The 27,755-nt window shown below is 40.5% G+C and overlaps 1 pseudogene; it reads left to right on the top strand.

Annotated features, from left to right (window-relative positions):
* The window catches only part of LOC123748032 (DNA-directed RNA polymerase II subunit RPB2-like), a 63,205-nt pseudogene that overhangs the window by 10,798 nt on the left and 24,652 nt on the right, over window positions 1-27,755 (top strand).

Consider the following 27,755-nt stretch of genomic DNA (forward strand, 5'->3'; position numbering starts at 1 on the left):
GTAATTATTTGGGGATCACAGTGGTAAGCGTCTGGTTCAGGGAGAGGGGGTTCAACGGCACCTTTATACAGGGGTTCGGCTCACACTGCCTAGTTGTCATGAGTACACACCCGCTCTCAAGAAGCCGTGATTCCCAGCACTCTCCTTACTGTGGGATGATCTCTCAATCCCCCTTAGTTAGTTATAGTCCACTATCACCCAAGTTATAGCCGTGTCTTTCTTTCTCTCTCACTAGCCAGGAAGCCTCACCAGAACTAGAGTAAAAACCAGCCAACATATGAGACATTTAATACACACATATACAAGAATAGTTATATTACTATGCAACTCCTTAGGCTGCTTATCAGTTGGTAGCAGCCCAATATTCCCCTTTAGTCTTCATCCTATAATCGTACTAGGTTGCTGCTCACTCCTCAGTTCACAACCTACTGCATCCTAAATATGCATACTTCTTTTATGTTATACACAAGTATATGTTATACTCTTGTATAACTTCACGAGGTTAACGAATGTCCTCTTGATCCTTAATTCATTATCAACGGCTCAGAGAAAATGCTGATTGCCCAGGAGAAGATGATGACAAACACCGTGTACGTGTCCAGTATGAAGGAAAGTAAATATGCTTACAAGTGCGAAACCCGCTCGTGTATTGAGCACTCTGCACGACCTGTACCCACTCTTTGGATCAACATGATGGCTAGGGGTGAAAGTAGTGCTAATAAATCTGCTTTGTTTTTTGTGTTTCGTGCTTTGGGCTTTGTAGCAGATCGAGATATTTTTGAACATATCATCTATGATTTTGATGATCCTGAGATGATGGAAATGATAAAGCCATCTCTGGACGAAGCCTTTTTAATTCAGGAGCAGAATGTTGCATTGAACTTTATTGGTTTACTCGGTATTCGACTTGGTGTAACAAAAGAGAAGCGCATAAATTTGCCCATGAGATTTTGCAGAGAGAAATGTTACCTCACGTTGGTGTATCAGATTTTTGTGAGACAAAGGCATACATTCTAGAGTACATGGTTCACTGGCTTTTGCTTGCCGCTTTAGGTCGACGAGAGCTAGGTGATCATGACCACTATGAAAACAAGAGGCTAGATTTGGCCGGTCCTCCCATGACCTTACTTTCCAGAGGATTATTCCGGAACTTGATGAAAGAAGTTCGTATGCACGCTCAGAAACTCTTAGATAAAGGTCAAGAGTATAGGTTGGATGTTGCAGTTAAGCCTAAGCTGATTTCTGATGGACTGCGATATTCTCTGGCCACGGGTAACTGGACAAAACCATCACTGCCAGAAAATGAGGATGAATTAGATGGTCATCCAAGACGGTTCAGGAAGAGAGATGCCAGTGTATTTTTGAGGGGCTCGGAAACTGGCATTGTGGACCATGTCATGCTGACTGAGAACGTAGATGGTGATCATTTTATCAAGATTCGTGTAAGGTCTGTACGCATTCCCCAGATTGGTGATTAATTTGCCTCCCGTCATGGACAAAAAGGTATCTGTAGTATTCAGTACAGGGTGGAGGATATGCCTTTTACAGCAGAAGGTATAACTCCTGACACCATTATTAATCCTCATGCCATTCTCTCCCGAATGACAATTGGCCATTTAATTGAAGCTTTACGAGGAAAGCTTGGTGCCAACAAGGGTGAAATTGGTGATGCTACGCCCTTCAGTGATGCCGTGAATGTACAGAAAAATACAATTTATTACAAGGGTATGGCTACCAATTAAGAGGCAATGAGATTATGTATTGTGGTCACACTGGACGGAAGATGAATGCTCAGATTTTCCTGACTCCTACATATTATCATCGTTTGAAGCATATGGTGTGATGCTCCTTGGGACAGTCCTCTGTCCTTTTCTAGCCTTGTACTCACCTAGTTCTCACCTAGTTGTGTTTGCGGGGGTTGAGCTCTGGCTCTTTGGTCCCGCCTCTCAACCGTCAATCAACAGGTGTACAGATTCCTGAGCCTATCGGGCTCTGTCATATATACACTTGAAACTGTGTATGGAGTCAGCCTCCACCACATCACTTCCTAATGCATTCCATTTGTCAACCACTCTGACACTAAAAAAGTTCTTTCTAATATCTTTGTGGCTCATTTGGGCACTCAGTTTCCACCTGTGTCCCCTAGTACGTGTGCCCCTTGTGTTAAATAGACTGTCTTTATCTACCCTATCAATCCCCTTCAGAATCTTGAATGTGGTGATCATGTCCCCCCTAACTCTTCTGTCTTCCAGCGAAGTGAGGTTTAATTCCCGTAGTCTCTCCTCGTAGCTCATACCTCTCAGCTCGGGTACTAGTCTGGTGGCAAACCTTTGAACCTTTTCCAGTTTAGTCTTATCCTTGACTAGATATGGACTCCATGCTGGGGCTGCATACTCCAGGATTGGCCTGACATATGTGGTATACAAAGTTCTGAATGATTCTTTACACAAGTTTCTGAATGCCGTTCGTATGTTGGCCAGCCTGGCATATGCCGCTGATGTTATCCGCTTGATATGTGCTGCAGGAGACAGGTCTGGCGTGATATCAACCCCCAAGTCTTTTTCCTTCTCTGACTCCTGAAGAATTTCCTCTCCCAGATGATACCTTGTATCTGGCCTCCTGCTCCCTACACCTCTCTTCATTACATTACATTTGGTTGGGTTAAACTCTAACAACCATTTGTTCGACCATTCCTTCAGCTTGTCTAGGTCTTCTTGAAGCCTCAAACAGTCCTCTTCTGTTTTAATCCTTCTCATAATTTTAGCATCGTCCGCAAACATTGAGAGAAATGAATCGATACCCTCCGGGAGATCATTTACATATATCAGAAACAAGATAGGACCGAGTACAGAGCCCTGTGGGACTCCACTGGTGACTTCACGCCAATCGGAGGTCTCACCTCTCACCGTAACTCTCTGCTTCCTATTGCTTAGATACTCCCTTATCCACTGGACCACCTTACCAGCTACACCTGCCTGTCTCTCCAGCTTATGTACCAGCCTCTTATGCGGTACTGTGTCAAAGGCTTTCCGACAATCCAAGAAAATGCAGTCCGCCCAGCCCTCTCTTTCTTGCTTAATCTGTGTCACCTGATCGTAGAATTCTATCAAGCCTGTAAGGCAAGATTTACCCTCCCTGAATCCATGTTGGCGATTTGTCACGAAGTCCCTTCTCTCCAGATGTGTTACCAGGTTTTTTCTCACGATCTTCTCCATCACCTTGCATGGTATACAAGTCAAGGACACTGGCCTGTAGTTCAGTGCCTCTTGTCTGTCGCCCTTTTTGTATATTGGGACCACATTCGCCGTCTTCCATATTTCTGGTAGGTCTCCCGTCTCTAGTGACTTACTATACACTATGGAGAGTGGCAGGCAAAGTGCCTCTGCACACTCTTTCAGTACCCATGGTGAGATCCCATCTGGACCAACAGCCTTTCTAACATCCAGATCCAGCAGGTGTCTCTTGACCTCCTCTCTCGTAATTTCGAACTCCTCCAAGGCCGCCTGGTTTACCTCCCTTTCTCCTAACACAGTGACCTCACCCTGTTCTATTGTGAAGACCTCCTGGAACCTCTTGTTGAGTTCCTCACACACCTCTCTGTCATTCTCTGTATACCTGTCCTCGCCTGTTCTAAGTTTCAATACCTGTTCTTTCACTGTTGTTTTCCTTCTGATGTGACTGTGGAGTAGCTTTGGTTCGGTCTTGGCTTTGTTTGCTATATCATTTTCAAAATTTTTCTCTGCTTCTCTTCACACCCTGACATACTCATTCCTGGTTCTCTGGTATCTCTCTCTGCTTTCTGGTGTTCTGTTATTCCGGAAGTTCCTCCACGCCTTTTTGTTCAGTTTCTTCGCTTCCATACATGCCCTATTATACCATGGATTCTTCTGTTGCTTCTCGGATTTTTCCCTTTGAACCGGGATGAACCTGTTTACTGCCTCCTGACACTTTTGGGTAACATAGTCCATCATACCCTGTACAGACTTGTCTCTGAGGTCTGTGTCCCAAGGTATTTCACTTAGGAAACTTCTCATCTGTTCATAATTCCCCTTTCGGTATGCCAGCCTTTTGATTCCTAGTTCTTTTTGGGGGGAGATAAGTCCTAGCTCTACCAGGTACTCAAAATTCAATACACTGTGGTCACTCATTCCCAAGGGCGCTTCCATCTTAACTTCCCTTATATCCCATTCATTTAGGGTAAATATCAAATCAAGCATTGCTGGTTCATCTTCTCCTCTCATTCTTGTTGGTTCTTTGGTGTGCTGGCTTAGAAAGTTTCTTGTTGCCACGTCCAGCAGCTTAGCTCTCCATGTTTCTGGTCCTCCATGCGGGTCTCTGTTCTTCCAATCTATCTTCCCATGGTTGAAGTCTCCCATAATTAGTAGTCCAGATCCATTCCTGCTAGCAACAGAAGCTGCTCTTTCTATTATGTTAATGGTGGCCATGTTGTTTCTATCATATTCCTGTCTAGGTCTTCTGTCATTTGGTGGTGGATTATATATGACTGCGACTATAATTTTTTTCCCTCCATTTGTTACAGTACCTGCTATGTAGTCACTGAAACCTTCACAGCCCTGAATATCCATCTCCTCAAAATCCCAGCCTTGTCTTACCAGCAGAGCTACACCACCCCCACCTCTTCCTTCCCTCTCTTTCCTCATAACATAATAGTCCTGTGGGAACACTGCATTTGTTATCGTTTTCGTGATCTTTGTTTCTGTGAGGGCTATTATGTCTGGGTTTTCCTCTAGTACCAGTTCTCCAAGCTCATTTGCTTTATTTGTAATTCCATCTATGTTTGTGTACATCGCTTTGAGGCTCACTTTCTTCTGTCCCTTCTCAAATCGCCTCCTTGGTGAGTGTTCTGCTGGTGGGGGAGGCTGTTCCATGGGTGTGAGGACCTGTGAGGTGGATAACAGGGTCTCAGAGGATACTGGGATGAGGTGCGGGGAATCCAGTGAAGGGGGAGGGACAGGGAGGGTATGGGGTGAAAGGGGAGGGAGGACGGGAAGGAAAGGGGGGGAGGGAGGACTCGGGAGGAGGGGAGGGGTAGAAGGGTGGGGATTGGGTGTGGGGGGAGGGAAATTTTGCTGAACATTTGAGTGGGGGCAGGGAGGGTTTGGGGTAGGGGGGTTTTCTATGCAGAGGAGGGAGGCGGGGTTGTCCTCCCTTCTGGCGTTACTGGGTAGCTGGTTGTGGGTTCCCCCCTCGCCTCTGGGGGTGTTGGGTTGGGAGCTGTGACTTCCTGGTTTTCCCCTCTCGCCCTGCGCCTCTTCCTTGCTTCTGCAGCCACGGCTCTCTCCTCCCTTGTCATGTCTCTTTGGAGGAATACATTTTTTAATTTTCCCACGTTTTTCAGGGAGCTCTTCCTTGATAGGATCTTCTCCTTTGTGTTCTCGCCTGCAAACACTATCTTTATCATTCGGTCTCGGTCTTTGTTGTACCGGCCTAGCCTGAAAACCTTCTCAATGCTATGCTCAGCCCCTTCCATGTCTAGTGCCTTTAGTACTTCATTCACTGCTGCTTTGTCCTTGTCACTCCACTCTGTCCTATTAGATCCTTCCTGCTCCTTAATACCCACAGCAACCACTGATCTGTTCCTTTCCAGCAGTTGGCTAGTGGAGCGTGCCGCCTCCTGCGAGGTGGCTGCTTTCATGGCCACCTCCATCACTGCAGTCATTACTTCAGAGTTATTTTTTTTAGTATTTCCACAAATGTTGCTTTTATTGTGGCATTCTCATCCAGAAAACTATTACCACCTTCTCCCTGGGTGGTTTTCTGATTCTCAGCCTCGATACCATTTTCTTTGAGGGCTCTAATCTCCTCCTTTGCTGCTGTCGGCTCTCTTTTCAGGTTGCTTATTTCGTTCTTCATTTCCTGCATCATTTCTTGCATCTCGCTCTTGATGTCCTCCAGAAACTGGGCGAACATTTCCTTCATCTCGTCACCTTGGCTCTTTCCTGTTCCCCTGGGACCTCTGGCTGCCATGCTTGACCCTGTTGGGATGGGGGAGGGAGAGAGAGAAAGAAAGAGAGAAAGGGAGTGATAAAGGGAGAGATAAATGGGTGGGTGGGGGGGGATCCGACCCTTCCACTGAAGTGAGAAGAAAGTAGAAGGGGAGGGGGGGGGGAGGAGATGGAGAGAGAGGCGGGAGGGAGAGAGGCGGGAGGGAGAGAGAGGAGAGGGAGAGAGTGGGTGAGGGAGAGAGTGGGTGAGGGAGAGAGCGGGTGAGGGAGAGAGCGGGTGAGGGAGAGAGCGGGTGAGGGAGAGAGCGGGTGAGGGAGAGAGGGGGGGAGGTGTGTGTGTGTGTGTGTGTGGGCAGAGAGGGAGGGGGAAGGAAAGAGAGGGAGGGAGAGGGGGAGGGAGGGGGAAGGAAAGAGAGGGAGGGGAAAGGAAAGAGAGGGAGGGGAAAGGAAAGAGGGGGAGGGAGGGAGGGAGAGGGAGAGAGGGAGAGGGAGAGAGGGAGAGGGAGAGAGAGAGAGAGAGAGCAGGAGAGAGAGAGCAGGAGAGAGAGAGCAGGAGAGAGATAGTGGGAGAGGGAGAGAGGGAGTGGGAGAGAGGGAGAGTGGGGAGGGGAAGAGTGTGTTTATGGGCGATGCGGGGGACTGGGGGTGGGGGGGGGCGGAGATGGCGACTAAGTCAGGTCAGGTCCGATGGTGGGGTCAAGATGGGGGGGGGGATAGTAAGGTCCTATCCCAAGTGTTAATGCCTTTTTCCCTGACTGGACAATTGTGTGTGTGTGTGTGTGTGTGTGCCCGCCCAGCAAACACAAATCATCTACACAACGTTCGCCTATCTCTTCCCATAGGTGTGGGAATGATTTGCATTGAGAATGGTGCAGGAGAGCCTTTGAGAAACTTTTACTCAAAAAATCCAAACACAGGTTTAATTATAAATTGTTTTTCTACAATTATTTTCTTCCAAATGTAAAACAAATAGTTTTTACATGTTTAAATATAAAATTTATGGTGTTTTTTTGTAAAATTCATTAATAAATTGTGAATGATATATATTGGCTGAGTGAAACCTTTAAAATCCATTTAGTTATAATTTGAACAGAAAAAAGTATTTTTCCAAATTTTCTAAAAATTGCTCTTTTTAACACAATTTGACTCCTTATACATTCCACTAAACACTATATCATGTTTAAATATATAATTTATGTATTATTCTCTAAAATAATTTATATAAATTATATAAGTTGCTGGAAAGTGGTGTTAAAGATTCTGAAAACATTTTGTTGTGTTAATATGTTCTTATTAACTATGTCTCAAGTTCACAGTTTATCAAACAAGAATATTAACATTCGTCAACTCTTAAAATCTTGTATGTTATCTTGCTGGTGCAAAAAAGGGTGAATCTTTAGGAACAGCTATAGTATCTATATATCACAAATGGTGTTTTCCCTAACTCAAACAATGTAGGGTTTATTATTCTACACATATTTCTAATGACTCTTAGTTGTTTACATTCTCTGAAGTATAATTGTGAAGGCTGTGTCCATCACTCTCAACACAGATTCTTAAACTCGTCTCTGCAGGTTCAACTATATAATTAGTTTCCATTTTGAATCTCCATGGACATTTGTATCCAAAATGAAACCAATGTGGTTTCCTTCAGCGCCTTCAGCCAGCACATTTGCTCATTCATTTCCACAGATTCCAACAAGGTAGGGGATTTACAGAAATTTGTATATTCATATTGTTATATATTAAAAATATGAATGCAGTTCAATATGATAAGACAAATACATGAGTTTATGATAAATTCGTTTTCTGTGATATACCATTGATATGCTCTTTTTTTCTTTAAACGGCAGACTAAACTAAAGTGCTCACATCAACAGATTTGATGTATAAATGGTCAACGCTCAACAGAGTTAGTATAAATGTATTAGTATAAATCTTACTTGTCTCATTGTTAATTCACATTCAATGTCAACTTGTGGTTGCATTGTACAAGGCCAACACAGATGATCGAAGGAAACTAACTCTGCTCTAGTTCCATGAAGTTGCTATTTGGTCTTTACTCAATGCATTGTACATGCATTGTACAAGGCCAACACAGATGATCGAAGGAAACTAACTCTGCTCTAGTTCCATGAAGTTGCTATTTGGTCTTTATTGAAATTTGACAAGGCAGAGTGGCCTGCAACAACTACACCATCTCCACATCTAGTTCATGCTCCAGACATAAATCATGACACTGGTCCTGTGTATCCTCCTGCTGACCCGTCAACACCTGGCCCGTCGGGTGTGAGGCGCCCTCTCTTCACGTCTACACCTAGTGTTGAAGCTGAATCTGATGAAGATAATTCATATTCCACATTAGTGTTTGAAAACAATAGTGAGAGCGACGATTCAGACAGTAGTTTATTGCCAACCCAGAGACAACAGCGACGTGTTGTTATAGCAGAGACTCGCCTGAACTATAAATTGAAACATGAGCTGGTAAAAATCCCCAAACGTCGCAGGTGTGAAGTGTGTTCAAAGTCGGGTATCAGGAAGGAAACTGGTATAGCGTGCAAGACATGCGATGTTCCACTTTGCGTCATACCTTGTAATTACACCACTTATCACAGGAAAAGGGTGTATTAGGTGGACAAGAAATAACCACCTACATCAGCTTCACTCCACCTAGGAACATCTGTTGAGCAACTTCAGGAATCAGTACCTGAAGGAGGTGGAGTGGAGATAAAATGCTCAACTTATTTTACTACAATCGTCTTTGCTTTGGTAAGTACACATAATTGTCTTAGATTGTTTCAGTATTGTAGTCTATTTTCTTAGGAATATTTTGATACCTAAATGAGAACTGTAGCACGAAAACTAAAGTAAGTATACATGAAACAAGAGAAACTTTTTTTGTGGGTGTTGCGGGTGTGAGTTGGAGTGTCAAGAGCGGGTTCCGGTTGTGTGTTTTCCGTCATCTCTACAGCTGTGAATTCCAAGGAATTGTATTTGATATGCATATGTCTGTGTAGGGAATTTTATTCCGAACACTATACAAAAAAAACGGTGTGAAACAAGTATAAACTTGAAAAACATGAGCAAAGTAAAAACTTTTGACGCTCACGGGTACAAACACGCGTAAGATTTTATTCGCCGCAAATTTATTTGACGCTGTGTTGGCCAACTCTACCCATGTTCTTATAGAACTTTCTATTGCGAACACATTGCTATAAAAATGAAATACGTAGCTTCAGAAATAATGTCAGGACAGTTAAATAAGTATAAACATTCAAAGCACTGCATCCCAACAGTGTCGTCCCTGCTGAAATCACGGCTAACGCTTCGCCCAGTTCCCACACTCGTGCGGGTCACCCGATACCATAATTAGACATTGATAGGCATATGTCTGGGTGGGGAATTTTATTGCGAGTTCAGTGATATCAAAATGAGCGCTGTAGGATGACTGTGAGGCTGGCAACAAACGAAAGAGTATGAACATTTACTTCCTGTTTGGGTGTCACGGCGAGTCATCTTCGTGTTTATTTACTTCGTGGTGGGATACCAAATGCTTCGGTGACATTTTATGCATATGATCTTGTAGAGAATTTTATTGCCAACGCATTGATACCAAAATGAAAAACGTAGCTTGAGAATTGAGGTTAGGAGCGTGAAAAGATTATAAACTTTTTTGTGTTTACGCTTGAGCGCCCAGAACGCCGCGCGCACAACCCGCTTGGTTTTCCAGCTAGTGCCGCGCGCACTAAAGTGTTAAGCAACTGACATATGTGGAGAGCTAGTATCAAAATTTATATGTTTGTCCTGCACACCGCCCCCCATCCAGTGGGCAGCGGTGGATAGGTTACAATCACTTAGTTGTTATCTACAGTTAGCAAACTGGGGATATTTGGCTAAAATTTCTGGTAGCAGATCATTTTGAATGAAATATTGACACATCGCTGGAACATTGGTTATAGAATTGTCTCTAAATTCATGTATCTTTTCGCACTCCATCACATAGTGACGGAGGGTGTGCGAATAATTTTGTTGACACAGTTTACATTTGGTCAGGTCTACATCAGCAGATAATGAGAATTCCCAGAGATACTTGTAACCGAGTCTAAGCCGAGCAGTAGTAACATCTAGAAGTCTGCTGATTTTATTGGATGATCCATAGATGTGTGGCTCCTCTTGTATGATAGTATGATGATAGATGGAATTACTAGTTCCAGTTTCTAGGCAGGCGATGAGTACTCACAATAACCTTAATTAAGCGTCAAAACAAAAATGTGTATACTCTTTTTACTCTCCTGACCTTAGTTCTCGAGCTATGTATTTCATTTTGGTACCAACGTGTTCGCAATAACATTCTCTAGAAGAACATCAGCAAAAACGGTCACCAAAAGTTATATGAATACCAGCACCCAATAAATACCTACGTAGATGACTCGCCGTGAGTGCCCAAGAGCAACAAAATGTTTTTACTCTTGGGATTGTTATCACTTCCACACTTGTCCTACAGCGTTAATTGTGGTATCAATGTACTCGCAATGAAATTCCCAACACGGTGATATGAATATAAACGTAGAATAATGGTCGCTGCCCACCTGTGGGATATTTGGGTTTGATTCTGATTAATTAATAATTAAAGTAGTAAATTAAATTACGAAGGACCACCCGCTTTTAAAGTAAAGAGGGAAACTGAGAATTTCAGATCATTAGATAAAATTCTAGAAGAAACCAGTGACTATGGATATGACTAGAAAGTATGATCATGAGAATAATTAATGGGCTGTATTATTAAAACCAAACCTCAAACACCTACATTGGGGGGTTATTACTGGAGGTCAGTACGTCCAGGAATCAGTGTGGTTCGTTCACTAATTCTATTAATAATAATCTAATCCTATAATTAATGTTGAATATAATATTATTCATACAAAGAAGAACATGAATATGAGCATAATAATGAATTACAGTAAATCACACATTATGTTGAAAACATTCTGAATGTATCAAATTGCAATGTTATGAGTAAAAGAAATAAGCCTTAGCTGGTAATAGATTCCTTTAGATAACCCTGGCAGTCCTCTTAATCTCCAAGTCTGGTACACCGACGTCTGACACGGTTAACATGGAGAAGACAGCATGAGGAATTCGTCTCTCGAGCTGCAAAATAAATAACTACCAGTAGCAATTGATTTAACTGCTCAATACATATTCAAGATTATTGATATCTACAGAGAAATTTCTAATCACCTGTTATTAGGTGTTGTCGTGCCGCGTGACGCGCAATCACCCCGCTATTATTAAACCTGTAAATGATGCATCAAATAAAAGGTACTTAGCTGTGGGCACTGTGTAAGTATTAAGATTGCCGTAATTTCGCATCCCAGGCTCCGGTGAACCTATCCTGGATTGATGCGTTTCAAGTTGGCTGATCACGTGTCGTCAGGAACCAAGTCTAGGGGTCCCTTATTTAACACCAGCACTAGTTGAAGATATTATCTGCAAGGTCGTTCACGCCTCACAGTGGCGGCTTTCATCTGTAGATAGACACACGTGTCCTATTTGCTGGACAATGGCGTCTTTTGTGAGTACGGTAAGCGTGGTTTTGCCTCCTTCTGGCCTTGCACGTGTCCGCTTCCCGACTCCCTCACCGACTGAGCATGGCGTCGCGTCCCTCCCCCCACGCCGAGTCGACGTTCATTACACAAATTATTGGCATGAACATTAATATTTCTCGCATTCGCGCTTGAAACTCTAAAGACTGGACGGGTTTATTATTTAGAGGAACGAAATATTATTATTTAACTATTTAAGAATAGTAAAGATACAAGGGAGAGGAATTAATGTCTCCCCATAGCATTCATTGATGACGTTAACACTATCGCGAGGTAGACGGTATAATTCTAACGCTCTATTCGGCTTTTAGTTAGAGAACAATTCGTCTGCAATCAGTTGTCATACAGAATGCTTTAATTATGGAGAATCGTATTTAATTCTCACACAAATTGTATATAATGTGTTTTACTGTAAAGAAATCTGACGCAATACTAGCGTTAGATGACGTGAGAATTCTAGCCTAATGCACAGATGAATTATTAGTACAGGAGAATTCTACGAGTTGTTAATTTTACTTACTACAATATTAATATGATTAGTAATAAGTAATGAGAATACAACAATGCTGTATTCGATGTTGGAAATATCCAACATAACTCCGGGGGGGGATTCCCAGGGTCGCAGTGTACTGTGTTGTACTGACTTATCCCGAAGTGATATTAAGATTAACACATTAGTATGTTAGTACACACATAACGAACGTCCCGGATTTATCAAGGACTTACAAGAACTTGATTCTTGCTATTTACATGTCAAATGAAACATGTTGTTTGTAGCCTACACAATATTTATAGAATTCAACTCTCCCAATTTAAACTAACAGAATCTACGGTGATGCGATATCCTGGGTCATAGTGACGTGTAAGGTTTCGTTACGTGATATCACATCGTAGCATCATCACGGTTGTCTCAGTGGGAAGTGAAAGAAATTACTCTTGTTCAGAGTTGTAATAGGCTTGCAGTTTCCCTTAGTGGAAACATGCATGAAATATTGAAACATTAAATGATTAAGTTATCGGTAATCAGGAACGCTCTAAAGCTCACAATAAACTCAACAACTAGGGTCGCTGTGACATGTAATGGTGTATTACGTAGCTGCTGAATCGTAGGTAAACTCAGAATAAGTTCCTAAGAACTGATAACACTATTGTATGATTATACAGTAAAGTATTATTAGTCATTCAAGATCAAGGAGACTATGACACTACAATGAGGTCACTGTCTAGGGTCGCTGTGACTTGTAACTATTGAGTTACTAGACAATAACATCACGCAGCATCACGATCACCTCAAATTCAAATGAGGAAGTTGAATTTAACGTGCACTGCCGTGCAGTAGTCATGCTGACTGATGGTACAACTAATTTGCTAACTAGCTAAATAATAGAAAGTAGAGAACTGAAAAGTTTATTCATTAAAATCAAGGAAAATTCTGAGTCGACAGTGAGATTAGTAGCCTAGTCATTCTGACTTATGAGCTAATTAAATGGTAGCTCATAGGCTTGACACTGTAAACTGGTTAGTACGAAATCACCTTTACATGAATTTGAGTTTATTAAATCAGTCTCTATAAGTATAGTCAACTGTAATTAATGGTGAGTACAGATTAGGCTAGTACTCAGTTGACACTAACTAAAGTCCCTAAGCCTACCTAAATAAATGGTTTGAATTTCTAACCTACCTAAGTAAGGGACTAAGCTAAACGTGAGCAAAAATGTACACAAATTAACATGGTGAGCAGTATTGAGCTCATTAACAGGTCGAGTTATATTAAACTCTTGAACATGGTGAGCTACAGTGAGCTCGTCAGCAGTGCTGACAGGGTGAGTTACAGGGAACTCGTCAACAGTGTTGACAGGGTGAGCTACAGTGAGCTCGTTAGCAGTGCTAACAGGGTGAGTTGCAGTGAACTCGTCAACAGTGTTGACAGGGTGAGCTGCAGTGAGCTCGTCAGCAGTGTTGACAGGTTGAGCTGCATTGAGCTCGTTAACAGTTAACAGGGTGAGATACAGTGATCTCGTCAGCAGTGCTGACAGGGTGAGCTACATGGAGCTCGTTAACAGTCAACAGGGTGAGTTCAGTGAACTCGAATTAACGAGGTGGAGCTTTGTCATTCAGTTATCATGGTGAGCAATATTAAGCTCGTGCGCATGGTGAACGAGCACTCATATTATTACGTTAATTCTAAGGTGAGCTATGTTAAGCTCATGAAGCATGTTAATTAACAATGCTAATGTTTAACGGTAATGCATTAAACATATTAGTTCTCTGAAAATTCACTTACCTATTAGTAAGTGTGCAAGTTTGTTCGTGTTGCGCTCCTACACTAAATAAGCAGAAACGAAAGAAAAACAACTCAAACAATTAATGCAAGTATTTATCACTAACTCTTAGTGCAGAAAACATGGTATTAAGAAGGTTTTCTTGGCAAACCTTTAAGCGCAAGTATAGTGGACCAGTGGTCCTAGTGAATTTATAATTAAATTCAGGAAATGCCAGTGGCATTGAGTGCTAGATTCTCTAGCCTAACATGATTAATTCCTAGGGAGTACTAGTTTCTCTAGCCTAACATTACAATTTAACTAGGAAGACTGAGTGTGGTCAATTACTACTTGTCGAGAATAATTCTAGCTCTGCAGTGAATTCAATGGGTTGGTCGCTGTGACTTGTACTTGTTTGAGTACGGACCATTGATTTTCACTGAGAGCTATGAAACATCCCAGCGAGTATCAATTGCACTACATTCAATCTGAGTTTATTACTCAGCTGTGTTTCTCCTTTTAGCTTGCTGCTGGAGAATTGATTTTCTGCTGACTAATTTATTATTGGCAGGCTTAGGCTTGTTCACATTCAGAACTTTACCAGTAAGTAAGTAGCCTCCTGCAGATTGGAGCATATTCATTCCCAATCGTTTAACATGTCCAGTTATGAACTGGTAATAGTAGTCGGCTCCTACTAGTACATCTACATTATTAAGGCGGTCAGACATTAATTTGTTGTCAGCCAATTTAATTTCACGTTCCTGCAGGAAGTGGGCTGTGTACCCCAGACCCTTAATATTTAAGTCTAAAGGTATTTGATCTACAACAATGGCTTGGACAGCCTTGGCTTGACTACCTAGTCGTACAAGCGGTTGAACTACTGTGTATTCATGGGTTCCTCGATTTATCATGGACCCTGACAAGTTTAGTTTTACCTGTCCTATTGGTTGTAAATTAAGTGCCTCTGCTGCCCTTTGAGTAATGAAAGTTCTCTGGGAACCTTGATCAAATAGTCCACGTATGGTGATCTTGGTTCCTCTGTTCTTCACTTGAAGTTGGGCAGTAGGCAAAGCAGCATCCACTTGAGATGCTTGGGAAGTTACGCTGTACACATCTCGCACCTTGCAGCACTGTACTTGTGTAGATTCTCTACGTCCTATTCTAGGATTGACATAATTAGTCCTAACTAATTTGCACAGTGCAGCATGATGCTTGCCCCTTCTACACCTATTGCAGGTGTTCAGTGGGGTGTCACAGCTGTTAACATTATGTGGTTTGAGACACCTAGTACATTTGTGTAAATGTTTGAGTCGTCTGACTCTTGTGTCTCTATTAGGATAATTAGTACATTTGTACAGAGAATGTTTTTGATTGCAAAACAAGCATATTCCCCATCCTACAGATCGTTTAGGGGTTACCGGTTTAGGTAAAACAGTATTTGCAGGTGGTGATGGTTTTGCTGCTTGCATTTGCTTGTTATTTATTCTCTTGTGAGTACTTGGTGTACTCTGGGGAACCATTAACAGGCTCTTGGGAGTGCTCTTTGGACTATTAGGTCTCTTAGGAGCACCTGTGGAGTTATTAGCAGTGCTCTTTGGACTATTAGGTCTCTTAGGAGCATCTGTGGGACTCTTAGGCCTCACTGATGAATCAGTATTTGACTGATTCTGGTTACATGGATTATTAGCAGTGCTCTTTGGACTATTAGGTCTCTTAGGAGCACCTGTGGGACTCTTAGGCTCCACTGATGAATCAGTATTTAACTGATTGTTGTTACACTGAGTATTAGCACCTTGGTTACCTAGTGACAGTGTCACTTTAGGAGTTTCAGGCAAGGAAACTGATGTAGGTAGAGTTTTGGTGCATTCAGATTTAGCATTAATTGCTTGGTCTGCTGTATGATTGCTCATATTACGCAAACCTGTAAATATATCCTGCATTGACAGGGTATTACCATTCTGGCATACATATAATTTATTAAGTGTGTCACCAGACAATTTTCTTTGGATGATAATTTTAGTCATCCACTCAGTAGTTGGGTGATCCACCTCTTTACTGAAAGAATTTATCAGTGACTCAAGCTGAAAACTAAAGGCTTGTAAAGAGTCAACTGATTGCTCTGGTGAAGATAAATTTAATAATTGGTGTACAAGGTCTATAATAGTCTTCTCATTGTTAGCACTTACTTTAGAAGGCTGTTGTGAGCAATTGTGACCATTACTTGTGTTGCTTAAGGCTTCTTGTTTAGCCTCAGCTTTGATTACAGCTTCGGCTGCTGCTGCAGCATTAGCTTTATCATTTTCTGGTTCAGATTCACTGATCATTGCAGCTTCACTTGTTTCATCTGCAGCTTCACTTGTTTCTCTGGGTTCTGGTGATAAGCTAGTTAATTCAGTAGCATTATGTATTGAACTTATAGAATCCAGGGAACATTGAGAAGTGTGGTCTGAAATTTGATCAGACTCTGTAAACAAATCGTCACATGAAGCTGTATTAGATGAGAGGTTAGAAAATGAAGGTTGATCTTCAGTTGTTGATCCTGTATAGTGATCAGTATTGATTAGAGGATTCTCCTCGTCTTGATTTAGCTCAAGTATTTCATCTGAGCTGAGTGTTAACTTGGATACAGGTCTATTAATGATCTGATCCACCCACTCGGGAATATCTTGCTTCGCAAGCACCTCCTTATATCGGTCTAAACTGGTTTGAACAGAATGTTCATAGTTATCGAGATCAGATTCTGTTAGACGTAAGTGGTCTGAGACAGTATGACCGGCTTGGAGTAAATTCCTGTGGGTCTCGATTACAGTCTTGATGTAGTCATATTTTTGGCTGGCGATCCTTATGGAACTTGCTAGTCTGTAGACGTCACCTGGGTCAGTTTCGACACAGAAATGACATTTCACAAGCAGTTTTCCTAAAGGAGCTTGAAGAGCTGTCAAGAATCTTGCATTCCTTTCTAAAGGATTCATTCTTGCGGTAAATTGAGCCTGATAGGGCTTATGTAGCTAGTGGTATAGCTATAGTCTACTCCTTGATGCAGAGCAGGTATAAGTATTGACAGCCTGATAGGGCTTATGTAGCTAGTGGTATAGCTATAGTCTGCTCCTGGATGTAGAGCAGGTATAAGTATTGACAGCCTAATATTTCTTGAGGCTGGTTGTAATTTACCTCATTTAGAGGTTAGCTACCTACCTAATAATAAGCAACTAAGATTTGAGTGGTACCTTGGTCTCACTACAGGTGTTCCTCAGCTTAGCTCTTCTAAATCAGCCTCGGATGGGTAGTGGACTTACAGTAACACTCAAAGACATACATAGAAATATGCAATAAAATAATTACACAATAAATGGTTAATCCCACCCTTGCTAGGGTCAGCACAAAAGAATAATATATGTGTCACTAACTAGCTTAAGCCTAGTCGTGAGAATTTCTACTTGAGAAACTACAACTATATTTAGTCTGTGCTTGTGCCAAATTCAACACAATCACAGCCTAAATTGCTACCTAACAAAGGTTGGCAAAGATTATATTATGGTGCAGTAATGTGCAAATAATTGTGCTGTGTTTTTGGGTTTTTGTAATTTATATAATATACACTTGTGTAATTATGTGTATAAGAAATTAAATGAACACAAAGGAATTAATTGTGTTTGGCAAGTATTCTACTGCCGTAAATATTACTTAACTCCTGAATGTACTCCTAATTATGGAATAAAATATTATCAGGGTTAGTAATGATTAACTAGTATGAGATCAGTAATTTATATTAGTATACTGGATCCCTAAATGTTAATGATCCACTGACTTGAGTGAATCAGTAATTATAACATGGATTCAGGCTATAATGGACAGTCTGCTGACAGCCATGTATTGAAACATTGGTATAGCCTAAATGGTTAACACTTAATTGGTGTTAGTGATTAATATAAGGTTATGAGCTGTTGCTCTTGGTGACCTAAGGGTTCTACTTCAGTATGAAGTGTAGGTCTAAATGTTGTGGGTAATTAGTTATAACCCACTAAAGCTATGTATAAGGTAGCTGTTAGTGTGATCTAGGCTAACTGATGTGTTACACTGTTAGTTGACACGATTAATTAAATAGTTAGTCTAGCTACTATCACACAAGGATTAGTTATTAATGGTTAATATTTTAATTATAAATTTAATGCTCATCCGGTTCGATAAGGACCATAATGTGGGATATTTGGGTTTGATTCTGATTAATTAATAATTAAAGTAGTAAATTAAATTACGAAGGACCACCCGCTTTTAAAGTAAAGAGGGAAACTGAGAATTTCAGATCATTAGATAAAATTCTAGAAGAAACCAGTGAATATGGATATGACTAGAAAGTATGATCATGAGAATAATTAATGGGCTGTATTATTAAAACCAAACCTCAAACACCTACATTGGGGGGTTATTACTGGAGGTCAGTACGTCCAGGAATCAGTGTGGTTCGTTCACTAATTCTATTAATAATAATCTAATCCTATAATTAATGTTGAATATAATATTATTCATACAAAGAAGAACATGAATATGAGCATAATAATGAATTACAGTAAATCACACATTATGTTGAAAACATTCTGAATGTATCAAATTGCAATGTTATGAGTAAAAGAAATAAGCCTTAGCTGGTAATAGATTCCTTTAGATAACCCTGGCAGTCCTCTTAATCTCCAAGTCTGGTACACCGACGTCTGACACGGTTAACATGGAGAAGACAGCATGAGGAATTCGTCTCTCGAGCTGCAAAATAAATAACTACCAGTAGCAATTGATTTAACTGCTCAATACATATTCAAGATTATTGATATCTACAGAGAAATTTCTAATCACCTGTTATTAGGTGTTGTCGTGCCGCGTGACGCGCAATCACCCCGCTATTATTAAACCTGTAAATGATGCATCAAATAAAAGGTACTTAGCTGTGGGCACTGTGTAAGTATTAAGATTGCCGTAATTTCGCATCCCAGGCTCCGGTGAACCTATCCTGGATTGATGCGTTTCAAGTTGGCTGATCACGTGTCGTCAGGAACCAAGTCTAGGGGTCCCTTATTTAACACCAGCACTAGTTGAAGATATTATCTGCAAGGTCGTTCACGCCTCACAGTGGCGGCTTTCATCTGTAGATAGACACACGTGTCCTGTTTGCTGGACAATGGCGTCTTTTGTGAGTACGGTAAGCGTGGTTTTGCCTCCTTCTGGCCTTGCACGTGTCCGCTTCCCGACTCCCTCACCGACTGAGCATGGCGTCGCGTCCCTCCCCCCACGCCGAGTCGACGTTCATTACACAAATTATTGGCATGAACATTAATATTTCTCGCATTCGCGCTTGAAACTCTAAAGACTGGACGGGTTTATTATTTAGAGGAACGAAATATTATTATTTAACTATTTAAGAATAGTAAAGATACAAGGGAGAGGAATTAATGTCTCCCCATAGCATTCATTGATGACGTTAACACTATCGCGAAGTAGACGGTATAATTCTAACGCTCTATTCGGCTTTTAGTTAGAGAACAATTCGTCTGCAATCAGTTGTCATACAGAATGCTTTAATTATGGAGAATCGTATTTAATTCTCACACAAATTGTATATAATGTGTTTTACTGTAAAGAAATCTGACGCAATACTAGCGTTAGATGACGTGAGAATTCTAGCCTAATGCACAGATGAATTATTAGTACAGGAGAATTCTACGAGTTGTTAATTTTACTTACTACAATATTAATATGATTAGTAATAAGTAATGAGAATACAACAATGCTGTATTCGATGTTGGAAATATCCAACACCACCCGCAAGAGTGTGGGAAGTGGCGGAACTGTTACCCAGTATTGGTGACAAGACGACACATGGGCGATACAGCGCTTTGAAAGTTTATAATTATTTCACTGTCCTGACATTATTATTGTATGTACGTCATTCATTTTTGTGCCAATGTTTTCGCAATAGAATGTTCTATGAGCCCGTAGGTAAAAAAGAGCAACAAAGCGTAAGATAGAATAGCACCATATATAAAACAACGCTGGTACATATCAGTGAGCGTCAAACGCACACGAAATGTGTGTGTTTGATGGTGGTCAAACGATGTTTGATGTGTTTGATCAGGTGATGTCCTGATCCGCCTAATTAAAGTATGAATTATGTTGAGAAAAAATTAGAAAAAAGGGAAAAAACAGGGGTGGGAGAAACATGACAGAAAAAGAGTAAAAATACAATTTGGTCAACAAAACAGCATTGTTTAAAATAAAAGATATGGATTGACATTTTGGGGGTTAGGTTGGTAGGTTACATTGAGTTAATTAGGTAGTACTTAGTGTTTATCTGTTATAGATAGGAGCTGCCTGGTATGGGCCAATAGGCCTTCTGCAGTTACCTTTGTTTTTATGTTTTTGCCCTGTAACCTAAATGGTTAGAGAGGCACATATATGGGCTTAGGGACTGAACCCCACACTACATTTAGCTAAGCTGGTTACAATCTTGATGATATAGTTACAAAATTCTGTATAAGTCGTCACATTATCAATGGGTTCGAGATCAACCACAATTTCCTGAATAGATATAACAAAGGGGATATTAATAGGGTATTAAAATTGTCAACACAAGATAGAACACGAAACAATGGGTATAAATTGGATAAGTTTAGATTTAGGAAAGACTTGGGTAAATACAGGGTCAGTAACAGGGTTGTTGATTTGTGGAATTTTTCTTAACTTATAAATTTATCTTTATTTATCTTAAACTGGTTGGGAGAGGTACAGTTTTTAACATAATTGGGAAGGTCATTCCACATTCGAGGTCTCTTGATTTGTAAAGCATTTCTAGTTTGACTAAGTCGTACTCTTGGAATATCAAATAGGTATTTGTTTCTGGTGTGGTGCTCATGGGATCTGTTACAACCTTCTAGGAAGCTTTTAAGGTCAGGATTGACATTACAGTGCAGCGTTTTATATATATAAAATACACATGAGAGTATGTGCAGGGACTTAATATCTAACATATTCAGAGATTTGAGTAAGGGGTCCATATATACTGCCCGGTTGCCTGAAATGCTATATGCCTACTATAGTGGCTTTAGGTATTGTATGCACTAGCTCTATCTATAAATCCAACATTATGTTTGTAAATCAACTATGTACTTTCCTGAATAAAATTGACTTTACTGTACAGTTATATTCTCTGTGGATTTGTTATCCCCTATCGTTTGGGAGAAAAAAAATGACTAATACGTTCGGCGAATGACTTTGACTTCAACTTCACTTTGACTTCGTTCATGTCATCGTATTTTCCGTAATATATAAAGGTTATGACAATGCAATTATATTATTGTGTGCAAATAAGTTTGAAATTTCATGTACCCTAAAAATATTAAAATAAAGAATAAGAATAATTAAATAATTGTTGTAGTAAATTGTCACACGTTCATCATACGCAAACGAACACACAGTTTGGAGCGTCAGTACAAGACCGCCGCCATTTTAAAACACGGCTTCGAATGTAAGTAATGTTTTTCTCGTACTAACACTGTGTTATACAATAGATTTGGTCTTGAATTCACAAATTTAGTTGTTACATCTGACAGAGTATGTTAGACGGTGTAATGCTGGTCCATGTTAACGTATTTGTGGGCTTGGTTGGTTTAAATGTGGAGGCGAGGCCTGGCAGTGCTGGTGTATGTGGAGGCGAGGCGAGGCCTGGCAGTGCTGGTGTATGTGGAGGCGAGGCCTGGCTGTGCTGGTGAGTATGTGGAGGCGAGGCCTGGCAGTGCTGGTGTATGTGGAGGCGAGGCCTGGCTGTGCTAGTGTGTATGTGGAGGCGAGGCCTGGCTGTGCTAGTGTGTATGTGGAGGCGAGGCCTGGCTGTGCTAGTGTGTATGTGGAGGCGAGGCCTGGCTGTGCTAGTGTGTATGTGGAGGCGAGGCCTGGCTGTGCTGGTGTATGTGGAGGCGAGGCCTGGCTGTGCTAGTGTGTATGTGGAGGCGAGGCCTGGCTGTGCTAGTGTGTATGTGGAGGCGAGGCCTGGCTGTGCTAGTGTGTATGTGGAGGCGAGGCCTGGCTGTGCTAGTGTGTATGTGGAGGCGAGGCCTGGCTGTGCTGGTGTATGTGGAGGCGAGGCCTGGCTGTGCTAGTGTGTATGTGGAGGCGAGGCCTGGCTGTGCTAGTGTGTATGTGGAGGCGAGGCCTGGCTGTGCTGGTGTATGTGGAGGCGAGGCCTGGCTGTGCTAGTGTGTATGTGGAGGCGAGGCCTGGCTGTGCTAGTGTGTATGTGGAGGCGAGGCCTGGCTGTGCTAGTGTGTATGTGGAGGCGAGGCCTGGCTGTGCTAGTGTGTATGTGGAGGCGAGGCCTGGCTGTGCTAGTGTGTATGTGGAGGCGAGGCCTGGCTGTGCTAGTGTGTATGTGGAGGCGAGGCCTGGCTGTGCTGGTGTATGTGGAGGCGAGGCCTGGCTGTGCTAGTGTGTATGTGGAGGCGAGGCCTGGCTGTGCTAGTGTGTATGTGGAGGCGAGGCCTGGCTGTGCTAGTGTGTATGTGGAGGCGAGGCCTGGCTGTGCTAGTGTGTATGTGGAGGTGAGGCCTGGCTGTGCTAGTGTGTATGTGGAGGCGAGGCATGTACAACACTCCCCAATAGGAAGAAAACCCACTGGGTTCTAGGCTAGGTTAGGCTTATCTGTAATAATTGAATTAAGCCTAGCAAAGCCTAGAACCTAGTTTAGTAATTTAAAAAATGTTGTAACTTGAAAAATGCCATTCAATACATTAAACAATTTAAATATTTTCAGGCAATCAACACAACCCTGTCATGTTGGCTAACCCTCTCTCATGTTGGTCAATAATTTAATTATTTTTTTATGGAGTAATCTTTGCTGTTGAAATGTAGTCTTTTTGAGACTACATTTCAAATGTAGTGTGTGTGGAGGCGTGTATGTTAGGTATTACCTAATATACACGGTCTAATATATCTATCTGTGTGAAATAGATTAAATCCATTTATTTGATATTCAGCTAATAGTTCTGTATTTTCTACATTCATCCATGTTTTGGTAAGTGCAATAATATGTATTGTTTCATTGCAGATTAGAGATTCAAGATAGTTCTAGATTTCCGAAGTACTGAAACGCGCGCCATACAGGCTTGGTGGATCTAGGTGCAAGGTAAAATTATTTACATTTACTTGTTTTGTATTTATATGCATATATGCATTTATATGCATTATTCTATAGAATAATAGATCTCGTAATAATTTTGCAAAAATAGTGGCATTTACTATTTTTAAAAGATTATTAAAAAATTTACTGATATGGTGCATTCGGAAGGGCGAAGAGGGAGAACGGCCTGTTGACATAGCTCGGGTGCAGGGGGGGGGGGGGGTTGTGTAAAAGCCTGGTTTGTGCCTCGGAGAGGCTATGGGATCCAGTAAGTTCAGTAGAACTTCGGTTTCAACCCTTTTACCCTGTTGTAGCTCAGTCGATTAAGGCAGTGTCTGGGATGCTCCCGGACGCAGGTTCGAATCCTCGTCACGGCCCTTGTGGATTTGTTCATTTGATGCATCACGTTATTGTGATCTGTGTGTGTAATTCTTCACTTGCTACAGCAACAGGAATGTGTGTGTATGTATTTGTGTTGTTGAATATGACCGAAAGTGTAAGATTAATGATTCTAACACAAATCGTCTGAATATTTGTTTTTCTTCACTGTCGAGAGTAGTTAAAAAAATTTACTCGAGTTTATTTTCACACTTTATTTATGGTCCTTAAGTCCCTCTCCTTAATGCTGCTGCTGTTTCTCGCATCTTTGCATCGCTTGTATGTTTGGGGGTTTGGCCTCTTGCTATATATTGATTCCATTTGTGTGTGTTTGGGTCTCAGGCCCTCTCGCAATTTCTGTTGAACAAACCCCCTTTTCCTAGTTCTGCATCTCTCCTTTGGTACAAATTTTGTTGTGCTTTTATCATATATTTCACAAAACTTGACATACATTTCATTTACTTCATGTCCTATCAGCAAGTGTTTGTCAAATTCTTTAAGGAAAGTTTATCATCCTGATTGCAGATCTCTAGCGATATTATGTCAACTTCTTGTGGATTCGCAATCATTATTTAATTTACCTTTAGGTGTTCTTTCACCAGCACAGCAACACTGTACCTCTCCCAACCAGTTTAAGATAAAAACTAAGTACTAACTAATTAACTCAATGTAACCTACCTTACCCCCAAAATGACAACCCATGTCTTCTATTTTAAACAATGCTGTTTTGTTGACCAAATTGTATTTGTTTTTTTCTGCAATGTTTCCCCCCCCCCCCCACCACTCTACCACCACATTGAGTTTAGTAGCTCTGTGCACGTCAGGTGCTGTTTAATATACAGACCTACTCCTCCATTTGACCTAGTTTCTCTATCACATCTATATCACTTTGTGCTTTAGGCCTGGTGGAGCTTGGTCCACCAGGCTGTTGTTTGGAGTGGCCCGCAGATCCACATACAGTCTGCATATGATATACAGTCTGTTGATCAATTGAACTACAGTAGTTAGTTTTTATCATCCGAATGCACCAATATGTGTTCATTCTTCCCAGATGAAGGAACTAGGTAATATTCATCATCTGAATGCACCATCTGAAGCTTTAACACACTCATGATACACGAGAGGTTTAAAAAACTTTTAAAACTTTTAAAACTTTTTGACCTATGTATTTAAAAGCAATTCTAAAGTTAAAAAGTGTAGCATAGGCCCCCTCGCAGAATGTTCTTAATATGATCCTCAGGTTATAGTTTTCTATCTAAAACCACCCCTAGATCTCTTTCTTGATCAGAATTCTTTATAGATCTCTGTGGCTCGATCATAGAAACTGAGCAAATTCGTTACACTGGACCTTCCAGATCGAATACCATGCTGACAGTCTGATATATCATTCAGTACGTCTGCATCTGAAATTGAGCAATACCGGATTTATTATTTGGTTTTATAAATTTTATACTTATAATCTTAACTTATTTCAGAGACCACGAGTAATCTGGGCTTCGAACTCAACAGAAAAGCCTTCCGTAGACCTGCTTCTTTGCTACATAATAGACAAAATTTAGTAAGTATTGATTTATTTACTATTTATTATTTATTTACCGTTATTAGTATAATAGATCTCGTAATAATTTTGCAAAAATAATGGCATTTACTATTTTAAAAAGCTCGGGTGCAGGGGGGGGGGGTTATGTAAAAGCCTGGTTTGTGCCTCGGAGAGGCTATGGGATCCAGTAAGATCGTCCTTCCTTTCCTCCCTAGAATCTGGATGTAGCAGGTGCTCAATTGTCAAAAGTGAAAAATTGGTTTTGTCTTCCGAATGCACCATTTCTGTAAATTTGCTAATAATCTTTTAAAAATAGTAAATGCCATTATTTTTGCAAAATTATTACGAGATCTATTATACTAATAACGGTTTGATAAAATACAGTAGACTGCCTACTGGATAATAGTTCCAGTCCACCTGTAGACAGGGATCTCACATCAGCTTGTATATTATACAAGGATAAGATTTGATAAATTCAGTTATTTGACTGAACACTGGCTCAGTTTAAATCAGAGATTTAAACATACATAGTCTAACCTAGTTCCATAACTAACAGCCATTAGCCATTAGCCATTCATGCACAGCCATCAGCTGGGCCATAGACCGGCAATTTTGCTTTTTTCCCAAGCCGGTCTGTTTTTTTTCGATGCCTCAGTGGCCCATGCACAGGTCCGTTCAAGGGGATTAAATAGCCGTTCTATGGCCCCAGGGTTTGTATTTTATCAAACTCTTATTAGAATAATAGATCTCGTAATAATTTTGCAAAAATAGTGGCATTTACTATTTTAAAAAGCTCGGGTGCAGGGGGGGGGGGTTATGTAAAAGCCTGGTTTGTGCCTCGGAGAGGCTATGGGATCCAGTAAGATCGTCCTTCCTTTCCTCCCTAGAATCTGGATGTAGCAGGTGCTCAATTGTCAAAAGTGAAAAATTGGTTTTGTCTTCCGAATGCACCATTTCTGTAAATTTGCTAATAATCTTTTAAAAATAGTAAATGCCATTATTTTTGCAAAATTATTACGAGATCTATTATACTAATAACGGTTTGATAAAATACAGTAGACTGCCTACTGGTTTTACCTGTAATAAGGTTTGATACAGATGATTATGATTATGGTTTTGGCCTCCACCACCCTCTCACCTAACTTGTTCCAACCATGTCTACCACGCTGCTTGCGAAAGTTAATTTTCTAATATTTCTGTGGCATCTTTGTTTGGTTACCTTTTACAATATCTTCTTTTTTATTCTACCATCTAGTTTTGGCATTTTATGCCTCTAACCTGGGAGCCACTTATTGGCAAGTCTATACCTTTACCAGTTGATGTGATTCTTTAGATATGGGCACCATATCTCCAGGAGTCCTACACAATTAGCTTTAATTAAATTTTCCAAAATTATCACTTACACTTGTAATACAGGGTTCTAGGTTCCCTATAGTGTCCTTTATTGAAATAGAGTTTAACAACAATTTCAATGTCCCTATTTTCTTTTAGATTATATCTCAACATATAATTAATGTCCAACAGGACATGATTACTCTTTCCAATGGGAGGATGGTATTGAATATTTGATCTAGTACTGATGGAATAATTTATATAATAATCACTAGAAATTATTTCGATAAGAATTTGAATTTATGCATGTCTTTGTTTTGGCATGCCTCTATTTCCATATGTTACATTTCTGCATGTCTCCAATTCTGGAAGTGTTCACTTTTGCATGTGCCTGACAAGGATGTTATATGCACCAGCTTTAATTATCACACATTGTATATAATGAATGACTTATTTTTAGAATTTTAATACATATTGCATCTGTCAATACATTATTAACAATAATATAGGTAATATGGTAGTCTAATGTAGAAATTTGACACTCTTTAACAGAATGTACGAGTATAAGCGAAAAAAGCGACTCCAATACAACAACAGATGGATGCAAGTATCAAGAAGGCTAAAACGTATACACAAAATGCATCCAAATACAGCTGTACACACTAGTGAACCCATTAATCTTACTGAGGCAGCATCAAGTTCAGAGATTGAGTCATCAGACAATGACATTAGTTCTTTTGAAGCCGAGTCAAATCAAGAGTATGGATTAGGCTCTGAAATTGATGATTTACACATGAATCTTACTGATATTCATGATGTATTATCTAATTCTCAAAGTGAGGAGGAGAATGATGACCATGATAATCATCATTCACTTGTTTACCCACAGAATTTATTAATTCAGTGGGTAAACAAGAATGGTGTTACACACAATGCTGTTGATGAATTATTTTTTTGCAGTAACAGAAAAAATGGAATACATAATGAAGGAATTATCAAAATTGACATTTTTATCAGGGGATATCCTGAATATTGTCAAAATGACGGAAACCCATATGTCAAAAACACATGGAGATATACCAATCCTGGAAGACATTCTTCCATCCCCACTTGAAACTGTTGAGCAGGTGGAAAGTCTGTCACATGAGCTAAAAGTTAACAGTGAATATAAAAAGAGTATGGTAAGTGTTGCTTAATTCTTTTAGCCTGAGTATGGTAAGTGTTGCTGAATTTTTTTAGCCTTGTACATATGTCTTTTGATTAGTTTTTTTGCAGATGAAGGAAGGTGGGGTGGCACATAATTGATTGTTCAGTGTTATGTTTAAGGTACAAATAAAACAAAAGCAAAAGTTACTCAAATTCGTTGATTTTTGTAATAGTTAAGAAGGAAAATATTTTAATGCTATTTATTTAATACAGTTGGAAATTAGAAAATCTAATGTTGAGATTGAAAGATATATATTATTCTCTATTACCTTACAGCTTATGCATTATTTTAACAGGTCCAGACGC

Source organism: Procambarus clarkii, chromosome 11 (genome assembly GCF_040958095.1).
Source record: "Procambarus clarkii isolate CNS0578487 chromosome 11, FALCON_Pclarkii_2.0, whole genome shotgun sequence".
NCBI classification, from domain to species: Eukaryota; Metazoa; Arthropoda; class Malacostraca; order Decapoda; family Cambaridae; genus Procambarus; species Procambarus clarkii.